This window comes from Arvicola amphibius, chromosome 5 (genome assembly GCF_903992535.2).
Source record: "Arvicola amphibius chromosome 5, mArvAmp1.2, whole genome shotgun sequence".
Taxonomy (NCBI): domain Eukaryota; kingdom Metazoa; phylum Chordata; class Mammalia; order Rodentia; family Cricetidae; genus Arvicola; species Arvicola amphibius.
Window position 1 is genome coordinate 144,727,682 of NC_052051.1, and position 9,292 is coordinate 144,736,973.

Sequence of the window (9,292 nt, forward strand, 5' to 3'; positions counted from 1 at the left end):
CTCATTGTTAAAAGTCTCAATTATTTTGTTGTGCATGTGTCTTTACTGCAAGCTCTTATCTGGGAATATCTTGTGATATTAGAGTGCTCATGTGATGTTCTAGAAGTTTCTCTGACTGAAATGTTGCCAGCTTTTGTGTGAGCAGAATCAGCTGGCCTCATGATACATTTATGCCGGGGTCACACCTGAGAGGCCGGTGGCGGCGGGGGTGGGGCACATTCATCATTGCAGTGGGGAGCAGAGGACTAACCCTTTCCTCTCCACACTGGGCTCTGCTTTGGTTCTTTCTAATCCTTTGGTGGAGTGAGTGACGAATGAACTGTTACACTGGAAGGTGACTTCCCTTCCAGGTTAGTCTCATTTATTAGACGGTATCACGTCTTTTTCCTTCACAGACCCAGGACCCATTTGTCACACATATTTATGCAGTAAAAGACCCAAATGACCCTCCGCGCAGTAGAGACTGCTCCCCAGCTCCTTGTTCAAGTCCTTCCTAAACTATACATCTTTTAAGATAGCCAGGGTCAAGTGTTTCCAACGTCTATGTATAAATTGAAAATAAAATGTGTTTATAAAATTAAGAGGGTGCCTGATTTTTATATAGCTCAGGTGTACATTTAAAGATTTTTTTTTGGATGGAGTTATCCTTTGGGTAGACTTAAGAAAACTGAATGGTTTTACTCTCCATTACTAACTTTCATTAAATATATATGAAATTAGCAAGTCTCTGCTTCCACGGCTATAAAGCAACACATTTTGCTCCACAAAAATTGTATTTCTCAATGTGGTGCAAGATTTCTGTGGGAAAGAATCTGCCTCCAAGATTCGAAGGCAACTGTTTTATAAAATGCCCTAAAAATGAATCAGATGAAAGATCAAAGACCCCAAAATAAGTTCATGTAAGAAAGATAGTAGGGAGCTAGGGAGAGGGCTTGGATGGTAAAATGTGTTTGTTGCATAAATGTGAGGACCTGAGCTCACATCTCCAGGGTTTGTGTAACAGTTAGAGACATAACATCCCACCTGTCTGATGGGAAGATGGAAGGTAGAGACAAGGGAACCCCAGAGGCCAGCACCCCTGCTGTAAGAAACCCTGTCTTAAACAAGATGAAAAGAGAAGATAAGCATGAGGTTGTGCACTGATGATGATAAATGCAAGCGTTTCATGTACATGCCTGTAATCTCTCTATGAAGGCACACCACACTCACACACACCAAACAGGTATTAGATATTTAATAATATACCATTTCTCCATTGAATTGTCAAAAAGCTTTTAAACTTGCACTTCAGTTGATATGTTTTCAGGACCAGTGACAGTTTGCAGGTTGTGTCATTCTGTGGACCACCGGGGAGTGGCACAACTCAGTTTTAGGTCTCAGCTCCATTGTGAAGACCAAATCAACAGCAGGGTGTTTATAACTTTCTGTATTTACAGTAATTCTGTAGCTTCACTCACCTTGATAATCTCTCAAAGCAGAGTTTTTAACAGAAGTATAACACAATTAAAAATCTCTAGCAGCCACATGAAAACAGAAAGAATGAAAAATAAATTTTTACCAATATATTTTATTTGACTTGGGTTATTCAAAACACTGTATTCTTACATAAAATTTTTTAGGAAGTCTTTGAAATTTAATGTTTTGTCATTATAGTGTATTCATGTCAGGTAACCTGCATTTCAAATGATGGATAGCCACATGGGACGAGTGTAGACTAGTCAGTGTCTACTACTGTTAGACAAAGTACTGCCTATTTCTGTCTGGGTTGTTCTAGAGCAATGAGGTATATCTCTACTATATCTTACTTATTGGAAGAAAGCTATGTATATAGAAAGGACAGTTTTGTCTAGGCATGACGGTGCATGCCTATAATTCAAGAAGTTGTGAAGCTGAGAGGTAGAGCAAGCCTACAACTTCCCCCTCCATAAACAGACGGACAATTCAAACCCCTTTCCATAGTCTTCAGTGGGCGGGGGGGGGGGGTGTGTGCTGAGTAACCTTAAACATCCTGGCTCTTTTCTCATCAGACTGTGACTCAGGCTCACAGTGCTGTCCCTGCTCACCACGGCCAGAGTCCCATTTTCCAGTGAGTTTGAATACTATGTCGTCTTTTCCAGGCCCCTTTCGGTTCTGTTGTATTCAGTCTTCTTGAATCATTTTGTCTTCTCATTCCATATCAAGATCACCGCTTATATCATATGTTTACACCTATGTGCAAAACACAGATGGAACATTTGAACATAATCAGTATATGTGCTGGACATTCTTGCTTTGGCTTTACTTTCGTCTTCTTCCTTTTTCAGTTTTGACCAGGAGGGACACATGTCCTCAAAGTCTGCCACATGCACATTGATTCTTTCTGTTCTTGTTGTTTGGCAATAATGATAGCCAGACTGTCAGATGTGGAGGTGAATTACATGGGAAAGTGTCTCGGCTGCATTGCAGACCTGCACACAAATGCATTTCATTTCCCTAATGACATTCACAGAGACAGTTTCAGCTCCGTCCTCCCTCCATCATTGGAGAGATTCATCAATTCTCCTGACATTGTTTCTTTCAAGTTACATCCATGGCATAAGGAAGCATCTCCAACTAGGATTTCAGGCATTCTGAACAACTAAATATTTATGGTTAATGTGTTACTAGGTTCTTCTTTCTTGTTAGATAAAATCATGTGTATACTATTCTTTAGTTACTTTCCAGAGGAAACAATGACTTTTGCGAAGTGCTCTTGCTTTGAGATAAGATTATTATTATTTCATTGAGATGACCTGTCAACTTCAGCTCTGGAGGAAGAGAAAGGTAATGGGCATTACAGTTTGGCTTTTTAAAATTTCCCTCAACCTTTAGTCCACCATGAAAGTATCTCTGGACCATGTTATCATACAGACTGGTAGCGGGTGATAGCATATTTTCTGGAGTGAGATGTGGATTGTCTAATTTTAATATGTTAGTTTTACAAGAATGACCTCAGTGTAGAGCTTCAGCCCATGGCATCTGAGGACATGACAGAATCACAAACTGGTTTTCAGTTAAGCAGGCCAGAAGTTCAGGATGATAGAAGTCATGGGAACAGGGATGAGGTCAGGGGCAGACACACACAGGACAGGAGTTTCAAACCTCAGATCTCTGGGAAGGAAATATGGTACCCGAGCTTATGGAGTCCAACAACTGGAATGGGACACAGGGAAGCAAGGATCATAATGTAGCAGAGGAGAATGAGGGCATCAGGGTGTGGAGAGTCAAACTTGACTTCAGTAGAGGAGAAGATCAGCCAGGGTTCTACTGACCCGCCTGCCTATGCAGTGCTGGGGATTGAACCCAAGTCCTAGGGCATGTAGGAGCAAAGTGCTCTACTGGCTACCGCCCTTAGTAGCTCTGCTTTTAGTTTTGAAGATTGTAAATTGTTCTATTGATTAAATTAAGCCATTTTGTTTGTTAATGCTGCATTAAAAATGTTATTGTAATTAATTTGACTGAAAGCTAACTATTGCTCAAACAGTCTAGGCTGCATGTGTGGCTAGCAAGGGTCTTGAACATGAGTAGTAGTGAGATATCAAACATATGAGAAAAATTATATAAGTTACATTTAAAGAATGAAATTCTTTAAATTTTGTTAGTGACTTAAAATTAGACTAAGATTTATTTGATGTTGTCTAGCCCTTTATAGTTTAAGATTTTAATTATGCAAACAGGATTTTTTTAAAATAACAAATAGATGTTTAAAACACAAGTTAGATATTAAACTATTAAGCTTATGTTGTTGTCATGAGTTCTGTAGTCCCTAGTCTACTAGTCCCTGTCTTCTTTTTTTTTTTTTAAACAATGGATGGCCTGTGTCATTCTGGATCACCATCTCGCCGATGTGGTACCTTTCATAGAGTTTGGAATGCTATTAGGACTGGGTTGAGAACTACCCATTATTCACTTCCCCAATGCCATTCTTCATGCATCAATTTATCCGATTCATAGACTGACCTCACAGAAAAGAAGAAGAAAGAGGGAGGGAAAAGAATGGTAAAAAAGAGAAATTATCATGTCTTTTTTTGGCATGCAGTGAACTTTATTGATGGAATTCAAGAGAGTAGGGCCCCCTAAGCCCCTCCTGTTGTTCTGGAGGTCTGGGATGGAAACTGTGAAGAAGATGCCCAGTGTCAGGGCCTGAGTTAGGGCAGGGACTGCTCAGCAGCCGAGGGCCTCTCTCTTTCTATGTCCTTGCTGGGATGAGTGGTCCAGGGTGGGCTTCTTACTCCTTGGAGGCCATGTAGGCCATGAGGCCACCACTCTGTTGCTGTAGCCAAATTCATTGTTACACCAGGAAATGAACTTTACAAAGTTGTCATTGAGAGCAATGCCAGCCCCAGCATTGAAGGTGGAAGAGTGGGAGTCACTGTTAAAGTCATAGGAGACAACCTGGTCCTCAGTGTAGCCCAGGATGCCCTTTAGTGGGCCCTCGGATGCCTGCTTCACCACATTCTTGATGTCATCATACTTGGCAGCTTTATCCAGGTGGCATGACAGACCCACGACAGACACATTGTGGGGAGGAACACCAGTGGATGCAGGGATGATGTTCTGGGCAGCGCCACGGCCGTCTCGCCACAGCTTCCCAGAGGGGCCATCCACAGTCTTCTGGGTGGCCGTGATAGCATGGACTGTGGTCATGAGTCCTTCTATGATACCAAAGTTGTGATGGATAACCTTGGCCAAGGGGGTTAAGCAGTTGGTGGTGCAGGAAGCATTGCTGACAATCTTGAGGGAATTGTCATATTTGTCATGGTTCACACCCATCATGAACATGGGGGCATCTGCAGAAGGTGTGGAGATGATGATCCTTTCGGCTCCACCCCTTTTGTTACCTTGAGAAGGTTAAAAACTGAGAAAAACATTTATCATCTCAAAAAGTGCAAGTTAAGCAAACTTCCACAGCAAACTTTAATGCTGTTAAGTCTGGCTGGAAGTTTGTCACCTGAACCTGTTTCTTTCAGAAAGAACCAGGAACAGCTAGAGCAGTTAGAAAAAAAAGTGTGTGCCTACTTCTTTCCTGACCCACATGATAGATATACCTGCAATCTGAAAAATGTCAGACACCTGCCATTTAAAAGTCACATCTAAATATACTTGGTACCCCATAAGTAATCTTTTATTTTTAATTGTAATATTATTTATGAGTTTTCACTCACCAGGGATTTTATGTCAGTCTAAAAGTGATGGCACGAAGCCCAATACATTAGGAGAAAGACATGTGCTGCTGAAATATGATCCTGCATGTCATCATTCCGCTGATGTACATTAGAGAAGGGCCACGAGGATGAAGTTGAGGGATGAGGCTTTGTGCTGAGCATTCTCGAATGATTTCTGTGAACACTGAGAAACTGAAAATAGATTTTTATCCATGTGAAACAGAAAATAATCAGAAAAACTCTGCCCATGGTGAGTGGGGGGAAACCGCTCACAAGGCATACACCAACAACACACATTCAAGTTAAAGCATTGAAATAAAGTAAAGCATAGAAAAATAATTCCAGCAAGCTGCCTTTGAATAAAACTGAACTGAAGATTGTCCTCAACCCAAGGGACCTCTAACCGCTTAGATCAAACAGGCTGCTGATTGCAGACTGTGCATGAAACATTGGTCTCTTGGGGTTCATCATGGTCACTGTGGGATGTTACATTCTTTTGGGAGTTCTACTTATATATCTCTGATAGTATCCAGTAGATTTCTTACATGTCTGTATACTCATAAATACCTGGCATTTAACTTTCAATAATGACATTATTCAACCGGAGGTGACAACCCTCTCCTTGTGACATTTAATTTCCTTTTCAGTTTCCCTTTCCCTCTTCATCTTGTAAATGATTCTTAAAGGCAACAACCGAGGAAACATTCATTCTCATCAATCATCAGCTATGGTTCTTTTTTTCTGACAAAAATCTTCAAAGTACATGTCTAGTATTCAAATACCTGCTAGTACCTTCTTGAGCAGTAAAGTTATTGTGCAGTGGTGTCCTGTAGGCACACATGGCTGTGGTGGAATACTAAGTCCTTTTCCTAAGATGTCTACAAAGGAGTGCTTCAGAAGATGCTTGATGGACACCCAAAGCAAAGGATAATTTCAGAGCAAAATTTCCTTGGTGTCTGACAGCTTTCTGTGGTAAAGTCACAGAGGGTTATCTTTGAACATGAAGGTGAGCTAATACCAAATTTTGCTCGCCTATTTATTTTCCAATAGATAAACCTTTCTTCTGGTTCTTCTGCATGCATTCAAGAATTCAAAAATAGTAACTATACTTACTTTTGATATAGTGAAAATATTTCAGAAATAAATGGAACATAATTGATACTTTGGAAGGTTTTTTTTGAATTGTGTCTAGCTCTGGAACTTTCAGCAGTTGAAGGAGAGAGTGTTCCTTCTTTGGAGGTGGGTTGTGGTCATTGGTGGGTGGTCCATATCCTAGGGGTTTGCCACCAACCATGCACATGTGTGAAGCACTAACTGGACTCCATAGCTTACATTAAAAGAAAGAAAGAAAAAATACATGAAACTGGGATCTAGTTGTGTTAGAGAGTGTAGAAGAGAGAGGGGAGTTGAAGGTTGATATGATCAAGACACATTATATACATATATGAGAATTTCTAGGAACGAATTTAAAATAATATATAAAAACACCAACAGGTTTAACTCTCTGGTCTTCCCTTGCAGGGATAATCTTGAAACAAGCACTCTACATGATCTGACAGCTTCCTAGTGGATAAGTTTCTGCTCTGCAGTGATAACTATACTGAAGATGCATGTTTTATTGCCTACCTCCCCTCCCCTTCTCTGGTGAAGTCTTTCCTACTAATATGCCCAGAGATCATCACTAAATAAATGACTTCTTAAAACTGCTTATAGGATGGCCCCAATTAAGACACCACTCAATTACTTTCTTAATCCTCACCCTCTGGGCATCTAATGCTACAGTAAATAAGGGCTCAGGCTGTGGGTCATTTTGTTAGGAAAACCTATCTGCTAGTTGAATTCATGGAATCCTAAGGTTTTAGATGTCACCTGCAATTATCCAGAAATTCTATCCAATTAATATCTTGATTTGGATGTCTGATGAATCCCAAGATTTCATTTCCCAAAGCAAACTGGATTTTTTTTTCTCCAAGTGTTTGGATACTGGGTATCTTATATTTATCTTTATACTGAGTTTCTGGGTCTGACTTTTGCTACCAAGAGGCATGCAAAGCTGCCTCTAAACTTCTCAGTTGGAGAGAACTCGCAGTAGTTTAAGTGCCCATGTCTTTCTTTTTCCACAATTCCCAAGACTCAGGTTTAATAATTCTGGGCTATATTATTCTTATTTCATCAGATACCAAAACTCAGAAACTGGTTATTCTTCTCTATACCCACCTTTCTATGTAAACTTCATTGTTACCTTCAAAATCTGACAAGTAGAATTAAATCTTCTAAAACAAATATCTGTTATGGTCTAATATATGTGGATAAGGAGGGTTATATTTATTATGCATGTTTTTCTCTCTGTCTCTGTCCTCCCCCATATATCTGTCTGTCTCAGCATGTATTCCTTGCATGTCCCTCTTTGTACACACAAACAAGTTTATTTTTTCTTATTTTTAATAAAACTTAGTGATCATAACTAGAACAAACATTTTTTTTAACAGAGAAGTCTAGGTTTTTCAGTGTAATTTTAAAATCGCTTCTAAACTCAAGAAAGGGCTCCATGAGCAGACTAAAACAGCAGTATGAATCTGTATAAAGACAAGAATACAGTGGCGTTTATTCTGTGTATTTATTTTTCCTTTGTGATGTTTATCTAGATGGCCCACTGGCCTGCTCATCTGGTTTCTGGAAGAGTTTTTAAATTTGAGCGAATGTGACAATTGAAAGGAAACAGGTATGATATTTAAAACAATCTGAATGGAGCCTTTTGTTGCCCTACAAACTCCACTAGCTTAGCAACAATTGTTCTTTTTTGCCTAAAACCACGGGAAAAATAAAGCAAATCAAAGCAAAATAGAACAAATCGAACAGAAGCAGAGACTATCTTTCTTTCAGAGAGCCCTGAGCAGTGACATTGTTCCGCCGAGAATGGGCTGGACGCGGGTCTGAGGAGGACACTCTTGATGAAAACAGCCACCCTGGAAGGCCAAGCACTCTGTGGGCACAAATAAAGACAATGATGACAGCCTGGAGTTCTTACATATGAATGACACTTGCAGTCAAATAATTTTTATGTCTGTTTTTCCCTCCCTCCCCTCCCTCCTTCCCCTCCTACTTCCCCTTCCTCCTTCCTTCCTTCCCTTCTTCCTCTCTCCCTGCGGTCTGTATAATCTCTTAGTACATACTATATACTACGAACTATGCTGTACGATAACGAGACAAAAGGCAATTACATATTTTTCATGTTACATGAAAACCTAAAAGCTTCAGATTCTACCTTTAAAAAAATTTCTTGTATGTGCGTGTGTGTGTGTCATTACCTGCAAAGGCCAGAAGGTGTTGTGTCACGAGTTAGGGGTAGTTGCGAATTCCTAAATATGAATGCTGGGAGCCGAACTCAAGTTCTCAGGAAGATCAGCATGTGATACACCTGCTGAGCCATCTTTACAATATCCTGTAATATTTTTCTTTTTTTTGGTTTATTTTTATTAAAGTATAGGTGTCTATATGTCTGTGTGTATATCTGCATACGTGTGTCCTGGAGCTCAAAACAGGGTATCATATTTCCTGGAGCTGAAGTCAGAGGTGTTTGCAAGCATTCATACAAAGGCACTGAGATCCAGACGCAGGTCCGCAAGGTTGAGCAGCAAGTGCTCTTAACCACTGAGCTGTCTCTCCAGCCCCCATGTCCCAACTTGGTTATGATGTAAGCAGACAGGGTTATAAACATTAGTGTTCCTATAGGAACTCTGTGAAAACTCAGTTCCCTTGCACGACAAGTGAAAATCAGAAGGTGTATGGACAAATCGTACCTGTTAAAAGTAACACTGGATTGTCCTGAGTTTTATAGCAGAGGTGGCATAAAGCATGATTCATATGCAAACTAAAATCAGAAGCTCAGTATAAAAGCATATTTATGTATTTGAGAGTATGTATATATGTGCATATATGTAAGTAACACCAATTGATGAAAAGAGGCTGTGAATTTGAGAGAGAAGAAATGGGACTGTGGGATGCTTTAGAGGGAGGGAAGAAATGATGCGATTATTATAATTTCAAAACATAAAAGAAATAACTAAACAATGCAGCAACAAAAACGCCAAAGAAAACTAGATGGGAAA

At 40.0% G+C, this 9,292-nt stretch overlaps 1 pseudogene; it reads right to left on the minus strand.

Moving 5' to 3' along the window:
• Positions 1-4,246: 4,246 nt before the first annotated feature.
• LOC119815382 lies at positions 4,247-6,477 on the minus strand (annotated as a pseudogene).
• Positions 6,478-9,292: the final 2,815 nt, after the last annotated feature.